Source organism: Cryptomeria japonica, chromosome 3 (genome assembly GCF_030272615.1).
Source record: "Cryptomeria japonica chromosome 3, Sugi_1.0, whole genome shotgun sequence".
Lineage (NCBI taxonomy): Eukaryota > Viridiplantae > Streptophyta > Pinopsida > Cupressales > Cupressaceae > Cryptomeria > Cryptomeria japonica.
Window position 1 is genome coordinate 943,101,058 of NC_081407.1, and position 19,441 is coordinate 943,120,498.

Below are 19,441 nucleotides of genomic sequence, written 5' to 3' on the forward strand. Positions count from 1 at the left end.
GATATCTTCTAGCTCAATCTTGACCATTGATTCCTGCCACCTCACCCCTGGCCTTGGAAATCCTATAAGTATCCCTCATTTTGGAGCAATAAGGATCCCATCTCATATCATCTTATGCATTGTTATTATAGGCAGATGCCATCTCATATCTTCTTATGCATTGTTATTATAGGCAGATCCCATCTCATTTAATCTTATGCATTGTTACTATAGGCATATCATTTGAGCATTGTTGTTTTAAGCAATTGTATCTTAGATTTAGTTTAATTTGATCATTTTCTAGCATAATTGTTGAATCATGTAGCTTAATCAATCTCTTTTCTACTTTAATTGCATCATCATCATAGCTTAATCATGCATATCATTAGCTTAATTAGTCTCTTGGATCAATCTAGCATAATCAATCTCATCTTTGCATATCATTATCATTTAAAATCCTCCATCTAGGTGTAGTCAAGTCACTAGGATTGCTTATCCAGATCTGAGAGCAAACCCATACTCGCATCTCTTAGGAGGCGATAGGTCACTTTGTCATGGTTCATCTTTATTTCACTTAGTATTTTCTAACCATGCTTGTAATGATCTATTGAGTGTTTTGTGTTGTAGCTGTAGGTATCACACTTCATAGGTATGACATAGACATTTCAAATTCCTTTTTCATTATATCAGCAAAGTCCATACATATATCATCATTTCCACAAAAAATTATGTCATCTACAAACACTTTTGCTATCAACATCTTTTTTCCATTAGTCTTCAAATAAATGTTGTTGTCCTCACTGGTATGTTGGAATCCAATTTTGATCAAATGTGCATGTAATCTCTCATACCATGCTCTCGGTGCCTGCTTTAGACCATATAGTGCTTTATGCAATTTACACACCATGTCCTTATCATCAGTCAAGGAAAATCCACCCAGTTATTCAATGTGTACTTCTTCTTCTATAATCCCATTTAGAAAGGCTGATTTGACATCCATTTGATAAACTTTGAATCCCTTATATATAGCAAATGCCAGTTGAATCCTTACTCCTTCTAATCTAGCAACAGGTGCAAATGTGCATATCTAGGTATTGCCTTTACCGGTTCTACATCTTCTACATTAGGTTCTTCATCTTCCTCCTCACTGTCATCGCTTATCAGTTGAGCATCTAATTCTGCATTTGCTAGTTCTTCATTATTCTTTGCCTCCGATTCAATGATCACAAACTTTTCCTCATTATCATCCTTTTCAAGTTCTGATCTGCTTGTACCTTCACACTTATCAGATAGATCATCAACTTTTACATTAGCACTTTCAACAATTTTCTTAGTTCTCTTATTGTAACATTTATATGCTTTACTCTTTGAAGAGTAACCAAGAAAAATTCCTTCATCAATTTTTGCATCAAATTTATTAGTGTAGATATCTCTCTTAATAAACAATTGAATTCCAAAGATTTTAAAATAACTTACACAAGTATTTTTTCCATACCTTAGCTCATAGGGTGTCTTATTATTACCTCTCTTTACCAGTACCCAGTTTAAAGTGTATACAACAATACTGATCGCTTCTCTCCAAAACATTTTGGATACATCACCCTATAATAACATGGTTCTTGTAGCTTCAACTATTGTTTTGTTCATCCTTTCTGCTATGCCATTTTGTTGTGGTGTCCTCAAAGAAAACATCTATCTCTTTATGCCCTATTCATCACAATACTTAACAAATTCATAAAATGTTAATTCACCTCCTTAGTCTGATCTTAAACACTTCAAGTTCTTATTGGTTTCCCTCTCAACCAGAGTTTTAAATGATTTAAATTTACTAGATGCTTATGATTTTTCTCTCAAAAATGTCACCCACATCATTTTAGAATAGTCATCATTGAAGATCATGAAATACCTATCACCGTAATAACTCTTTGTTCTCATAGAGCCACAAAGATCAGTATGTACCAAATCTAAAACATTCTCAGAAATACAGTTCTTTCTCTTGAAAGAAATAGAGGTGATCTTACCGATTTGACAATCTTTGCATATCACACTATCTAGTTTGACAAGTTGGGGTAATCCTCTTACAACACTTGACTTTCTTGTCTTAACCAAATTATCAAAATTAACATGACAACATCTTTTATGCCACAACCAACTGTCTTCCATTCTTGCAACCAGACAATTATTAATATATTTAAATAGAATAAGTTACCTCTAGTTTGCTTCCCGGTTGCAATTAGTTCATCATTACCTCCAAGAATTCTGCAAACTCCACTTTTAAAATCAAGCAAATAACCTTTATTATTTAGCTGACCAACACTTAAAAGATTATGCTTTAGACCATCAACCCAAAACACATCATCAACATTACTCTTCCCATTTAGAGATATTGAACCTTTACCTTTCACCATGCACGGAGAGTTATTTCCAAACCTGACAAAACCTCCGTCAAATTCTTTAAGGGTTATGAACTTACTTTTGTCTCTGGTCATGTGGTGTGAGAAGCCATTGTCTATGATCCATTCATCACTATTCTCCATATGAGATACTAGTGCCTTTTCATCTAATAGTTCCTCCTTCATGGCTACAAACACAATTTCCTCATTGTCATCTTCATCTTTTGACTCCTCATTGGTCACACCTTCATATACTGCAACATAATAATGTTTCTTTCCCTTTCCTTTGAATCTTCTAAACTTTTCTTTCTTATCGGTGTTAGGGTAGTTAGCAACAATATGACCAATTTTTCTACAAGAGAAACACTTTAAAGGTAGCTTTCCTTTATACTTACTAGTGCCTCTTGGAAATCTCTTTGCTAATAGTGCCTCAAGTTCCATCACTTGATCTTCATTGTCTTCATTTCCCTGGTTACTTCCATGACTTGTCCTGCACTCATGTTTTTGACATATATCTTTTCCTTTTCTAGCAGATGAACTGGTAACAGAAGCTTTAAAGGTAGATTCAGTAAATTTTGTCACACTATTGTCAAAACTATTTAACTCAAAACCTATAAGCTTACCAATAAATGAATCAACAGTTACCTTATCCTTTGAAATAGATCTAAGTTTTTGGATTGTTGATACTCTTATAGCATACTGAGGTTGAAGAGTTCTTAGCATTTTACTTACTATTGCATCATCTTCTATTTTACCTCTAACACTCTTTATGTTGCCAACAACTTCTTTGATTCTCTAACCATACTGTGTAATATTTTCTCCTTTAAGAATTCTCATGTCATCGAACTTTACTCTCAAGCTTTCCTCTTTGGCTCTTTGAACATGCTCATCTCCTCCATAGATTGTTTCTAACTTTTCTCAAACCTCACCTACAGTTTCCAGTCCTTGAACATCAATATATTTTGAATCACATTAAGTACTTATAATAGTTTCTAGGGTTCGCCTGTTATCTTGCTGCTCTCTGAGTTCATCCGGTGTCAAGAGAGTAGTAGTAGGAGAAACATATGTTGTTTCAACTTGCTTCACATATTGTTCACCAAGACCTTTGATGTAGATATTCATTATGTCTTTCTAGATCTTGTAGCTATTCTTGTTGAACTTAAGACCCTCTTTCTTCATCATCTTGACTTCCTCGGAATCTTTTCCTCAAGAGATTAGGCTTTCTGCACACAGAGGAGCAAAGCTATGATGCCAATTGTTAATCCTATGAGGATCTGGTTAATAGTGAGAGGGGGGGTGAATCAATATTAAGACCAATTGATTCTTTAAACCGAAAATCAAACTTATATCAGATCTAAAACCATTTAAAAAATATCTCAACTTCTTTAATAAGATTTAATAACCTCTTTATCAGATTTGCTTTACACATTAATCAAATCATTTACCACAACAATCAATACTTTCACCACTAAAGCAATCATATAGATTTGATCATTTACCAACTTAGCTTAGCAGATCAATCAATTTTCTCTATCAACTCTTATTAGTACTGGTAACCTCTGATAAACTTATGATAAAACATCATAATCAGTGTCTCAAAAATAATGCATGAAATGAAACATAAACAAGAACATCACATGAAAAACATTCCACACATGAACACCATAAGTTTTTGACATAGAAACCCAAATAGGGAAAAACCATTGTGGGAGTTGGCACCCACAAATATTTGTACTCTTTTGAAGTACGCCCTGTTAGGAGCTTAAAATACGCCCTGTTAGGAGTCACCCGATTAAGGGATTTGCCTAGAAGCCCAGTTAGGAGCTTGATGATCTGTTAGGATCAACCTCATGAGAGGATTTAACACTCTTTTGAGAGCTTCCCTGTTAGGGGACTTAAATGTTTAGTGCCTGTTAGGACCTACCCGGTTAAGGGATTTAACCTACTGCAACTGTTAGGGAACAACAATAAGAAAATGATTTATTACTTGCACTTATTTGCTTGCTTGATCAGATCCAATTATACTTAACACTCTGCAACTCTTAGGAAGATCTCACACTTCACTTGGATGGATTAACACATTCGCTAAGACCACCGGCATGAAAAACATCAATTGTGTCATCCTAAATAGCCATCTCAACTAGGTTGGCCACTAAACCCTAATTACATTATGAATTTATAGTTCAAATCAGAAGAGATAATCAAAGATAGATATACAAATCATTACAACAAATTACATTGTAATATCAACCATTTGTTGAACATAACCCATCACGAAAATCCGATCTGTACCAAAGTCAAAACCTTAAAACACTCTACTAAGCATTTCGCTGATTCCCAAGAAAATTTTCCTTGAATCGTGCCAAAACAACAATTAAATCTTTTCATGCGGGTTGTACCATGTTACCAACTTCATGTAGACTTGCCGTCGATCACCATCATAACATAAATCATTACCGGTTTGATGATTTCTTTACCGGTCTTAAACCCTACTAAAACCTTAGCAAAACTTCGCTAGAAATTTGAAACATGACTTCCGGTAATCTTCACAAGTTTTGGTTCTGGTCAGATACTCCTTTCCATGATACAAGTTCACCTTACAAACCACAAATCACCATTCATCACTAACCGTCAAATCCAATCAAAACATCTCTCTTTTACTGGTTAAAGTCCTATTTCACAGACTTTAGTTCTTTGTCGGTAAACCCTATCTTTTGGTAAACCAAATCATTAGGAACATCATTTGACATCAGTTGCCATCAATGACAACATAAATAACTGATCAAGTCATCTAATTATAGAATCTCAATCTCTTCATCACAAATAGACTTTTATCCTTTAGTGGTGCAGTCATCCATCTTCAACTTCATCACCTTATCTGCATCAGTTATGCCAAATGCCAACAACATATACCTTAAGATTGATGGAGACAAAGTATTGATAGCTGAAGTATTTGTAGATGATATAATTTTTAGAGGTGATGATGATTTATGTATGGCATTTGCTAAGGAGATGAAGAAATAATTTGAAATGTCTCTTATTGGTGAAATTAAGTTTTTTATTGGGTTGCAAGTCTAGCAATTGGATGCTGGACTATTTATTTGTCAGAGTAAGTATGTAAAGGAAGTGTTAAAAATATTTGGCTTGGAGGATTGTAAACCGGTTGTCACTCTGATGGTGATAGGTTGTAAACTGTCTAAGCAAGATGATTCACCCTCTGTTGATAAAAAGGAATACAGGTCCATGATCGGTAAATTGCATTATGTTGTTCACCGTAGTCCCGATATTGCACATGATGTTGGTTTGGTTGTTATATTTCAGAAGATTCCCAAGGAGACACACTTGGTAGCAATGAAAAATATATTCCGGTACTTGAAAGGCACAATAGACTATGGTTTATGGTATCCTTATCAAAATAATTTTTCTTTGGATGTGTTTACTAATGCAAATTGAGCAGGCAATGTCACTACCGGTGGAGTTTTTCTTCTTGGAGGTAGATTAGTTGCTTGGACAAGTAAGAACCAAACATGTGTATCACAGTCAATAGCAGAGGTAGAGTATGTTGTAGCATCAATGAATTGCACGCATGAAATCTAGATGAGACATGTATTAGAAGGTTTTAAACTTGATATGTCTGAACCGGTAACTATTTATTGTGACAATACAAGTGCTATTAATATTTCAAAAAATCATGTGTTGCATGCAAGGACAAAGCACATAGAATTAAAATATCACTTTTTGAGGGAGACAGTCCAAAAGAAGCAAGTCAGAATGGAGTATGTGACAAGTAAAGAGCAGCTTGTAGACATTTTCACAAAACCATTTCCAAAGACTACCTTTGAGTACCTCAGAGGTAATTTAGGGGTCAGGCCCCTACATAAGAAGAACTAAGATGAAGGAGATGCATCAATCTAGAGGGCTTACTGAATATTTTTCACTAAGGATTGATGAAATGGTGGCTACTCCATAGGAGGAGCATCTTAGCTGAGATTTGTTGACTGGTGATGCATATGCACCTTTGGCATTGTTGTCAAAGGGGGAGAAGATGTGTAACAGAAAGGGGGAGAAGAAATGAAGATTAAGTTCCAGGTAAAGATGAACTGAGTGAACTGATAGAAGAGTGAAGTACAAAAGAGAAGTTTCAGAACTGAGCAACATGATTTTAGTTGAATATGTTGGAGTTTATGTCGGTGTTTCCATTGATGCCAAGGGGGAGAATGTTGGCATTATTGGCATAATTGATGCAGATTAAGAATGGTGATTGAACCGATAAAAGACTATTTGTGATGATATTATGATGAATAGATTGAGATTATATGATCGGATGAGTTTGATCAGTTATTAGTGTTGTCATTGATGGCAACTGATGTTTTCTATGTTGTATTTTATCATCTAAGTCTTTTTGGTCTACTGGAAATGCCTTACCGATATTATATACAGTAAATCGGGAATTAGGACCTTAATCGGTAAACAAGGAATGTTTTATTTTGATCTGGTGATTGGTGATGATTGAAGTGTTGCAGTTTGGAATGTGAGCTTATATCATTGTAATATGTATTTGACCATAACCTCATCATTTTTTGGTTATCAGAAATCATGTTTATGATTTGTGTTGTATTTTTTCTAGGGTTTAAGAATTGTTTAAGGACCGGTAAAGAATTCTCTTAACCGGTAATGATTTTTGGTTTAGCGGTGATCTACATCAAGTTCAAATGTTGGTGATGATATGGCAAAAACTACATGAAGTTTTTGAAAGATGTTTTGGCACGTTTAGAAAGAAAATTTCTTGGTAATATGCAATGTGCTTAGCAGAGTGTTCTAAGGGTTTGACTTTGTATCAGATCGAGATGTGATGATCATTCAACTGTTGTAATTGATTTTAATGATCCATGATGATTAATGATGATCTATAATGAGTTGTAAAATATCTGTGATGATCTATGTTGTAAGTCTTAGGGTTTTTTAACTGACTAAGTTGTAAAGGTTATTTATTTTGGTAAAGTTGATGTTTGGAGTGTCAGTGGTTTTGAGAAAAGTGTGAAGCCAAACCAAAGTATGAGATTTGTCAGACTATACTAGATTGGGAGCTTAATTGGATCTAATCAAGCAAGCAGTTAAGTGTTGTACCCATATCATTCATTGTTGTTCTTTAACAATTGCAACAGTCAAAACCCCTTAACTGGGTAGGTCCTAACAGGCCTTACATTGTAAATCCCTTAACCAGGTAGCTCTATATCAGAGTGTTAAATCCATTTGTGAGGTTGACCCAAATAGGTCAAAGCTCCTAACATGGCTCATGATATGAATCCCTTAACCAAGTGACTCCTAACAGGGCATCATTGTAAGCTTCTAACCGGGCTAGGCTCCTAACAAGGCGCATTCCAAAAGAGTGCACAATTTTTGTGGGTACTAATTCCCACCATGGTTTTTCCCTAATTGGGTTTCCACGTGAAAAAATGGTGTTCATATGATGAGTGTTTTTATGTGTTGTTATGTTTTACTTTTAATTTATGCATATTGATGAACACTTAATGAGTTGTTCGGATAAATCGGTTTAACAGTTGGTTATCAGTGATTACTAGTAATGGTAAAGAGTTTACTACTGGTTTAAGTTTGATATGAAGAAGTTTTATAAGTTCAAGTTTTAAGATTGAAATTATTGTTAATATTGTTTCACCCCCCTCTCAGTATTAATTGGATCCTCTAAGATTATCAAAATATTTTTGGATGTTCATGGAAAGTCTCAATGCAGATTGCATGATAAATTTTGATCTTTTTGGTGCTACATTTGATTTGGAATTAGTTTTAACTTGATTGTGCTATGGATTTAGGGGTCTACGCTATCATTGGAGGATGTGATAAGTTGTATTTGGGTCCTACTATTCCTTGTAGTGATGCACATTGAATTAACTCATTTGGAATATGTATTTTTGGGCCGACTGGTTATGTGCTACATGTTTTATCTACATGTTACCCTAATGCTGACTTGGGAGGATGTGTGCCAATATGTTTAACATTTGGGGTTGCATGGAAGGATACAATAAGATGTTTTTAGGTCTTATCTATCTCCTAGTGTGGATTGATTTCACTACAAAGATGTTTTTGTGGCCAACTTCATAGGATCATTCCTTGACCCTTGTTATGACCGACCTAATTGAGTTTTGAGATTTTGTGGATGGTACAAATAGTAGATCAAATCAATTTTAAGAGCGAGGAATGTGTGTGGATTATGAAAGATCTAAATATAAGATAGAGATAGTGTGTGGTGGAAGTATTGGAGCCAAATTTCTTAATGGTTGCTTGAGGCAGCATGTCAAGAGCACCTACATTCTAAGGAGACTGTTGGAGGTTGTGGTGTTGAAGGTTATATTTTGCAATTAAAATATTCATTTTATCCTACTATGAGGTAGTGTTTCTCTTCAGCAATTCCTTTGTATCTTTCTTGGAAGTAGTGAACTTATTTAGCAAGTCCTTTTTCGGAGAAATTTGCCCTATGGGATAAATCTCACTATGGTTTTTTCCCTCTTGGGTTTTCAATATATATTTGGTGTTCTCTTGTGCATTGGTGTTCATTGTTTTATCTTTCATTATTGTTGACTAAATTAAGATTTTTAGAATTTAAATTGTGGTAAAAAGTTTAAGTTTTGTTCAAGAGTGATTCACCCTCCTCTCTGTCTTGGGGTGTGTTCAACAATTGATATCAAATCCAAGTTCCTCTGGAGTAGGCTTAACCACTTGAGGAAGGTCCAAGATGGAACAAGATGGATTAGACAAGGTACCTAATTTTGATGACACAAACTACACCTTTTCGAAAGTAAGAATGGAAGCTCATCTATCCTCTTTAGTGTTTGGTATTTGGAACTTAGTTAGAGATGGTTATAATCCTTCTGCTACTCTAATAGATTCGACAATAATTAGATTGTATGGAAATAATGGAAAATCAAGGAATGCAATCTTGAGTGGTTTGGAAGATGCAAAACTTGTGGATTTGATCCACTGTAGCACTGCTAAGGAAAATTAGGAAAATCTTAGAAACATTTGTGAAGGATATGATAAGGTAAATAAGATCAAGATGAAAAAAATTGAAGTGCAAATTTGAGAATTTGAGGATGTCAGAAGATGAAGATATTGTTGGCTACATGCTATGGGTAACTAAAGTAGTAAATGGAATCAAAGTTATTGGCAGAGAATTGAAAGAAGACGAGGTTGTGAAAAAGGTACTTAGATGCCTCCCTAAATTCTATAATTATAAAGTATTTGGTATAGAATAAAGTAATGACTTGGATAATTATTCAATGAATCAACTATATGGTGTTGTAATTGCATATGAGATGAAAGAGTTTGTTAAAAATGCTCTTGAGAAGGAAGAAACATTAAAAGTTAGTAAAAAGGCAGAAGATGAAACAACTGATCAACTTGATGACTTTGATAAATTTGAAGCAAAATTTGTGGGAATATTGAAGAAAGGAATCGACAAGTACAAAGGTAAGTAACCTTTTAAATGTTTCAATTGTGAAAGAATTGATCATTTTGTATCTAAATGTACCTTTAGAGAATCAATTGACAGGAATAAAAGTGAGAAGTTAAAAAATGTCTTTATTCCAAGGAAAACAACTTTGTGCTTCACAAGATGAGGATCATGATGATTCAAATGATGAAACTCTTTTCATGTATTTAAAAGTTGATGACAACAAGAGTGATCATGAAAGATGAAAGAAGTTTGGTACCCTGTAGGTTGATAAAAATAATAAAAAATCAATGATTTTGTGGACTTCCTTTCATGCAAAAGAAGAGGAAAATGTTTGGGTGATTGATAGTGAGTTCTCTCATTACATGTCTAGTGAAAAAGGGAAGTTCATCAACCTTAACAAGTGGAATGGAGGATCATTAAAGTTTGGTGATGAAGGCTCTATCCAAATTTGTGGAAAGGGGACTATAACAATTGATGGAGAGAATAGGACAAAGGATGTTCTTTATGTGAAAGGATCAAAACATAATCTTCTTAGCATTAGTTAGATGTGCAAAAAAGGGTACAATCTGATATTTCATGACAAGGGTTGTGAAATTAGAAAAGGTAATATTGTAAAACTAGTTGTAGAAGGAACTAGGATTGATAGGAATTTTAATAACCCAAATGAGGAAAATGGAAGAAGTTGTTTGATGGTGCAAACTAATGAATTTCGGTTATTGCACAAGAGGATTGGTCACATCAACTATTATGACATGGTGAAGATCATCTCTACATGTGGTGAGGGATATGCCAAAAATAATGAAGCCTACTAACACCTTATGTAATGAATGTCAAATGGGAAAGAAGACTAGAACAAAGTTTCAAGAACAAGGAGTACTCTAATACAAAACTCTTGGAGGTGATACACTTTGACCTATGCAGACCTGCTAGAACACAAGTCTACTCAATGGTAAAAGGCATTTCATGTTTTTTATTGCTGATTATTCTAGAATGACAGGTTACATTTTCAAGAGAAAACTAAAAGCCCTAGATAAGTTTAATGTTTTTACATCCATGGTTGAGAATGAAGTAGATGCTAAGATCAAGTTTTTAAGGTATGATAGAGGAGGTGAATTTACATCAAATGATTTTGAGAAATTTTGTGAAGATCATGATATTAAGAGATATATATTTACTCCTAGGACCCATAAAAAAAATGGGGTGTTGGAAAGGAAGAATAGAACAGTTCAAGAGATGGAAAGAATAATGTTAAAATATGCTAACCTACCCAATGGATAATGTATATGTCGAATTTGGACCCTAATATTGTAAACCCTAGTTCCAATTACAAAACCCTAGATCTACAATGAAATTAAAAAACACATCGATGAAGAACCATCAAACATGCAAAATTATAAAATAAATCAAATGATACCTTCACACATTCAAATGGGTTAGATCTTCATTGTTCTCCTATCTCCATTGTTCTTGGTTTTTGATATGGTTACTCTCATATTTGTATGCTTGCACAAGAGCTCAATGGGGAATAAATGTGGTTGTGATGATGTAGGCTAAAGTCAATTTAGCATAATGTAAGTATTCTCCGAGATTTAATTTATGAAAAGAGAGGAGGAAGCCTCTTATATAGAGAAAATTATAAAAAATGAAGGCATAGGATTAAGAGGTGGGATAAAATTTGGTTGACTAAGATTGAAAGGTAGGTAAAGGGAATAATAAATAAAGGAAGTTAAGATAAATGAGGGGAAAAAGATTAAATTAATTAATCAAATTAATTATTTAATTAATAGAGGGAAGACTACATAAATTAAATAAATAAAATGTTTATTTAATTTGGGAAAAAAGGGAATTTAAATAATAAAAATATTTATTTAAATTGGGATAGAAAAGGGCTTATAAAATGTTTTATGAATTAATTAAATAAATAAATATTTATTTAATTAATAGAAAAAAAGGATTAACTAAATAAATATTTTTTTTATTTAATTAGGTTAGGACAATTTTAGGTGTCTACATTTTGCCCCTCTTTGAGACGATGCAATTTATTGTGTTGTTTCAAAGAAGATAGATTAATCAATACACAAATTTGTCTCAGTACAGAGGTGGTATGCCTTCTTGAGAGATTGGGTGAAAAAATGACTAAAAGGTTTACACAATATCTCAACACAAGATAGGATAATCTAGAAAATAAAAAGGCAAAGACAAGGTTAAAAATATGAAAAACAAAACAAGAATAGGTTACGGGTGATCAAGGGACCACAGAGGATGACCATAGACAATTAGGGTTACAACGCCTATAAATAGGAGCTTGGGGGAAGGATCTCCTCATTTGCATTCATCACATTCAAATATCAAGGCGCAGAGCAAAGAAAATAAGGAACACTTAGTATTTAGCATGATGTAGAGCAATTCCATAAGTTCGAACAAGTGCAACGATTCGAGTGGCCAGAGGAGTACAAAGAGCTGGTAAGTGCACCCTTAATTTTCTTGTGTTGTGCATTTATTAGATTAGAAATAGGGTAGAAAGGCTAGTTAGCCAAAAATATGATAGGGTAAGAAATGGCTAAAAGTGCGTCTATACTAAGTAAAAATGTGTTTATGGCATGATAACACATTTATGCTAGGTCTTAGCGCCTCTATGGTCTTTAGTGCGTATGCACTATGTAAAACTACCTATATGGTGTTTTGACACATATAGGATTTTTTAGCACATATTTGGTCAATTGCAACATGTGTGTATTTTTTGTGATGTATTTATGATGTGAAATTGTATTTGTGGATTTTTAACACATATATGGTCAAAGTGCAAGCTGTGGTCTAGGGACGTTGCAGATGTGGTAAAGAAATACAACAAATAGGATGATTATTTGAATTGATAGAGTTCAGCTATTACCCCAGTAGGATAAGCTAAGTAGCAACTGATAAAGCTGATAAAGCTAATAGATAGGATAAGGATGATAACGATAGATAGGATAAAAGCAACCTGATAAAGCTGATGCTAATGCAATTGTGTTTGTGATTGTAGGTTGCTTTAGCACCTTTAGATTCATGAGAAAGATTCTCGCACACACAAAGATTGCTGCCAAAATTGGTCGATGTGTTGGCATTATAGATGAATTGATTATGTGTGGCATTGATGTCAACATTAGCTATTACCGGTAGATAGGTTTACACTTGCTAATATGGATGGTTACTGATAGACAGGTTACTGGTATAAAATCTAGTGTTACAGGCAGAAGAGATTATCTGATTGGAACTTTCGACATGTTTGGATCAGTGAAGTATTTTGGATTTCAAGTGTTATATGCTCCATGAGAATGTTGTGGTCAGTTGGTATTGGCTTGGTAATTGGATGTTATCATACACACTGGTAAACCCTTACCGACACTGGTTTAAGGCTTTACTGGAAGAGATTTCATTGAGGAATTATGACAGGATGCATAAATGGTGTTGGTGCAACTTCTTGATGGATACCAAGATACTGAAGATGTTCGTTGATCGTGTTTTAATTGATTGAAGATGTTGCTTTGGCATGGTGGACCCAAAATAGGTCCAATACCTATCTAGGTTATGGACCGGTATCATGCTAGCATGTACTCTACACGTTACCTAGATGATTCGAGATGGTTTATGGATTTGCTATTATTGTTTTGATCTTAAGCCGACATGGCATATCATTGTAAAAAGGAATTATGTAATGATCTTATTGTAATATCTTTAGGTGGCCGATCTAATTGGTTTAGGCCTTAGGATTTGTATAAATAAGAGGTAGAAAATCTTTGTAAAGTATCATGGTTAATAAAAAGGTCGTGGTGAAGGAATGCAATGTGCAAATATTGTAATATCACTCAGGCTAAGGAGTTGATCCATCATTGGTGATCAGATTGGATTCAGAAGAGGATTTAGTCCCTCGACATAGAACTTAACCGAGACTGTAATAAGGCATGGTAGATGCTATTTCCAGCAATTCACTCTATTGGATTGTTGTCCATTTATATTGAGAAGGTTGTAGCCTCTCTTTAGTCAGTGAGACTCTTTTGTAATGAGCAGTACGCTCTAGGCAGTGTGCCTTACTACAAGTGTAGGCCCCTCATTATAACACATACTTTCTATAGAAGTATCATCTGACCGTGGGTAGGTTTCCCACCATGGTTTTTCCCTTTCTGGGTTTTCCACATACAAATCATGGTGTTATGTGGTATGGTTTCATTACATTGATAATCAGGTTAATTGTTAAGTTGTATTGTTTACTGATATTTGTTCTTTACCGATACTTGATTTGTTTGAGGTTATATTGTGGATTAAAAGTTATAATCTGTTAACAACTGATTCACCCCCCCTCTCAGTTGTTCATCGATTATCCTAACATGATGATGACCATGTGCTGCAAGGATTAGTTGGATTATGATACACAACAATTGTGCTTGAGATTTGGGAAAATCTAGTATTGTTATCTGCATTGGCTGAGCAGTGATATAGCATGATCCGTTCTTTGCACTTGCCAATGAGAGAGATATCCATCACTGTAGAGGATGTCTATCAAATTATGTACCTTCCTATCCATGGTGAGTTGGTTTTATATGATACAGATTATGGGGATGCAGATTCTCTGCATCAAGTGTTTGATGATGATGATTTGGAGATAAGAGGGTGTCATGTTAGTTAAGATGAAACGATTGACTTGGGAGCAATACTACCAATAGTTTTGGGAGAGGTGATCAATGGGTACATTTTCCCAAATAAGATGACACATGGGATGTTAGTTGTGTAGGCATGCGCTTTGGAGATGATGCTAACAAAGGGTACTCGATTTAGATGGGGACCTTGCTTGCTGATAGGCCAAAATTATGGTAAAGAATAATATAGGTTTAGCTTGGTCTAAGTGTCAATTTGGGGATTATAAGCTTGTGAAAGCTATCATGACTATTTACACAAGATATTTGGGTAGTGAGATGAGTGGATGAAAATGTGGCTACAAAATTTCATTAAAACTGCTATTGTAACATTATTGAAAACATGCCAATAACGGGAACACAACAATATATAATGATTACAAAATTTAAATAAACATCAAACCACACTCAAAAATAACATTGATCAAGAATAAAAATAAACACATTACTAATCTACATAAATCACCAGACATCTTGAGAAGTAGGCCCTACTTCCTTAGTACCCTGGATGATGGAACACAAATTAATTTCTATGCTGGGATGATCATGTGAATCTTATCTATTAGAAAAATAGTATAATCTCATAGAAAAAATTTCATTTGACAAATTTTCTTTGTTGTTGTTATAGAAAACCATATCTATATAGAGAGAGGTCGGGTTTTTAACAAATAGCAACTAAGCGGTACAAAATAACTTAGTTTGTTTTAGCCAGTGGCCAACAAACTATGATATAGTATCCCACATAAAATACTAGTTGTTGATGCAGAGGACCCAAGGAGGATCAAAATGACACAATATAGAAAATGAAAATAAGTTACAAGTTACCAAGACATATTACTCACTTCCACTCAAATTTTCATTCACTAAGCATGACAATTCTTAACCTGATTTACACCCAGCTTAACTCAACTTCTCAAGATGAGGATGGAACCAAGGGGTAGGAATGTAGAATTCTTAGAGGTGTCAAGAACAAGTCACAAATGAAAAGGTGTGACTCCAAAACATTTCCTTATGAGGGTTGCCTTGTATTGGCTCATTCACCCTACTAGCCCTACTCAAAGGATTTTTTCACATTAACTCACACAACATTGGTCACAGACACAAAAAGAAAACCTTTTCAGATACCCACTAAAGAGTTTGACATCATATGTGAAAGCCACCATAGGTTATTTTGGGATGTTTGGGTCAAATTCTAATTGTTGAAGGGTTTTAGGTGCACAATTAGATCTCTTTTACACAACAAGTGTCCTAAGAACACTCCGCCAATGATCAAATCCACTTTAGAGGGCAGGGTAATGTCATAAATGGACATATTCCTCAATTTTTGGCATCACCTTGTTTTGTTTTCACCATACCTATGCTCCATGACCTAAAAATATGGGGATGTTAGTCATTCAATGCTTCAAACAAGCCTCAAAACCCAATCCCTGCAAAAAAAAAAAAAACCATTTGGAGAACACCCTCACCTACCATTCCACCATTTTTGGTTCTTTGATGTTAGTGGAATGGCGAGCAACTTACATTTCTCACTCCAAACCCTTACACCTAGGTTTTAGAACAAATTTTGGAAAAATTGCCCACTAAATGCACAAATGTCAGTGAAATATCATAAAATCAACTTTGAATGAAAGGTGGCTCATAGAGATTTCCAATGGAACTGGTCTCACATCCTAATTCATCCATACAAGAAAGATATGAATGTTTTTGCAACACTGTTTCAGAAAAATTGTAGAGAAAAGCTTCAAATCTTATTGAGTTCACCTTGTTTCTGTACAAAAAGCACCAACAACCTGCCTCAATCCAAAATGAGGCTATTTAGCATCCTACCAACATATTCAAATGGCCTCCAACTTATTTGTATCTTTGGGATTCAAACTAAACTTAATTACATAAGAAAGTTGTAAAGAATTGTCAAGCAACTTGTAGCAACTTTTAGCAAGTTTTGTCATACTTGACCAAATGACTCAAAACTTGATTCCTACCCATAATACATGCTAAAATAGACAATATAAGACCAATTACATCATTTAAACTCATTTGGAACACACTTTGAGTGGTTTGACAATTGTTGACCCAACTAAGACATTATAGGGCTATATGACAATAGTTGGCAACAAGGTCTGGTTTTGATATTGTAGGAGCTTTAGGTGGCTCCCCTTGAATGGAATTTTGAGTCAAATCATAATTTTTATTCGAAGCAACCACCTTATTAGGGATCTTTGGTATTGTAGTCTTTATGGTAACCTGTGGAGTTTGAGTTGTTGTGGTAGAAGAAGCACTAGGGTCTATGACCCTTTTTTGATCTTGTATTGTTGGCCACATTGTCCCCACTTGTCTGATTTAATCCACATAAATCAGCCTTCTACCGATTCACAAAATTTGTATCTCCCTGTGGATGACTAGACCCATTACCAAACTATTTCTATCTTGATGTTGTTGGCTATTTTGTGCCACTAGGGCCTGAGAAACCTCACCATTTTGGCATGCGACCTAATTGTGTGGATAATTACATGGAGTACACCAATCTTGTTCCTAAGCAAGATTGTTCTGAACTAGCACAAGTGCCTTTGAGTTATTTGTAGCTAAGTGATTAAATCTATTCAAGGGCCTAGAATTGCTCCGTCAGTTCTACCCTTGGAAATTTGATCTTTGCTGCTGACAATTCTGATTTTGGTGTTGGTAGGGATTGTTGTTTTGAAATTGTAGCCTCTTCAAGGTCACCAACTCATTGTTAAGTCCTTGCATTAGAGTCTTAATCTCTTGCAACTCTGATGGCATTGGAATAGGTGTTAGCATGATTCGATGGCTTGTGGAAGCCACTGCAATAGGAGCCAAAATAGGCTGCTGAGTAGGAGTCCCTGGAAACAAGGGCATTGGAGGCCTAGGAGATAACTTTCCTTCCTGGATTAAGAAATTTTCTACCCTTATGGCAGTATCATATTCCCTCGGAAGGTTATCTCCTCCGATAGACTGAATCATAGTGGCAATTTCACTATTGAGAGCCCTCGGGAAATATAAAAAGACACCATTTTGAAGAGGGCTTGACCAATCCTGGTATCCTATCCTAGGTCTTTTGATATCTATAATTAAAGTCAGCCATGAACTCATAGGATTCTCTCTTGATCATTGAGAACTGCTTCCTAAGTGACAAATTGCCACTCCTATCTTTAAAGCATTTGTACAACTTCTCCCCTAGTTCATCCCAGTTGTGGATGGAGTTGGAGGCTAACCCTCTGTATCATTGAAGGGCTTTCCCTTTGAAAGAGGAGGAAAGAAGCCTCACTACCACATTGTATTTAGTGACATCAAACACAGTGCAAATATTTGACACATCTTGGATGTGTTCCTCTAGGGAGGTAGATGTCTCTCCAGTAAAAAAGGGTAAATCTTTTAGGGCTGCTACTGGAATGCCATCCTTTTGAGTTAGGACTAAGCAGTTGCCACTATTAAAGGTGATAAAGGTGTGTTCTCTAGGGACTGTCATGGTGAATAGTGGCCTATTGATGTGAATAACAAGACCTCTAGGCTGTGCTAATCTTGTAAATAGAGGGGTAGAAAGAGACCTTGGGGGTGTAGATGATTCTCCATGAGTTACCCTAACAGGTGACAACGAATGCCTACCTCTAGTTCTTATAGAATTTGGATATGAAATTTTAGAGTATTAGAAATTACCTATAGAAGATTCTCTAGTTTGTATTCTTGGCATGTAAGGCTGTAATTGGCATCACTGAGAGTTTGATTTTTATCGTCAGAGGCGCCAAGTGTTTGATTAATTGCCTCCAAAGGCTGGATTGCTAAGAGAAGCACTGAATCCTTAACAAATATGTTGAAAGTGTGTCCCACCGGGAGTGCCAAAAATCGTTGTCACAAAAGTTCACCCACTTGATGAGCAATCCTGGTCATCAACCTTGTGCAACATTGAATCAATTTCCAAGTTGTGGACTTATAGAGGTAAGGTTGAATCTCTGGAGAAGGTTGACTTTATGTTCAATCTTATGCAAGTGTTGGACTAAACCAACACTGAAATATCTATTCTACTAGTCTAAAAGGGAAAAGGAAGGGAGAGAATAGTTGCTGAAAGAGGGGAAAGGGGGTTTACATCCAGACTGAAATGGCGATATTCTCTACATATATGCACAAAACATGAATAAAAACTACCCAAGACATGCACAGGATCCTATCTTAATTAGCTTCCTAATAATAATGAAGGTTGGAAAAATTGAAGATGACAAGAGGGACTAAAAATAGCCCACAGATAACACCTAAAGAAGGGTCAACACAATCACTATGCTAAGGAGAACTAAATAAAGATGCATTCAAACAATAAGGTCAAGAAAATACATAAGTTATTAGAACTGGATAGTAGAGTTAAAGTAAGTAGATTCTATTCATATGAAGGCAAAACAATTTTTACATATGTAGAGAAACTTAAGTTTTCTGCAGAGAAAGAAAAAAAATATCCATAAAATATTACAAAAATTGCCTTTATAGTTCAGGCATAACTCAGATTGAGCTCAAGATAGAAACCCTAACCCTTACCAGGGTAAGGTTACAAAAAGGTAGAGAGGAGAAGAAAATCCAATTGACTGATATGATATGAGCATGCAAAATCTCCTTTGTGAATGTCTAATCATCTAGAAGGAAACAAAGCTACTCCGCAGATGAAGCAACCTCCACACATAAGCATGGTCGAGTACACTCCTGGTCAAAAAAGTCTTTGATCCATAATGAATGACCATGGATTTTATCTGAAATCGGCTGTAGAGGCATTGGAGGGACAATCACCACCTAAAAATTAGGACAAATCTACATGGGATGGCATCTAATAAATCTCTGTCAGACCCAAAAGTCTTCATAATGCCTTGAAGAGGCATGAGTGGTGTCTAGAATTAGTCTGCAGGGTCGCTTCTAGAGTAATTGTGATAATC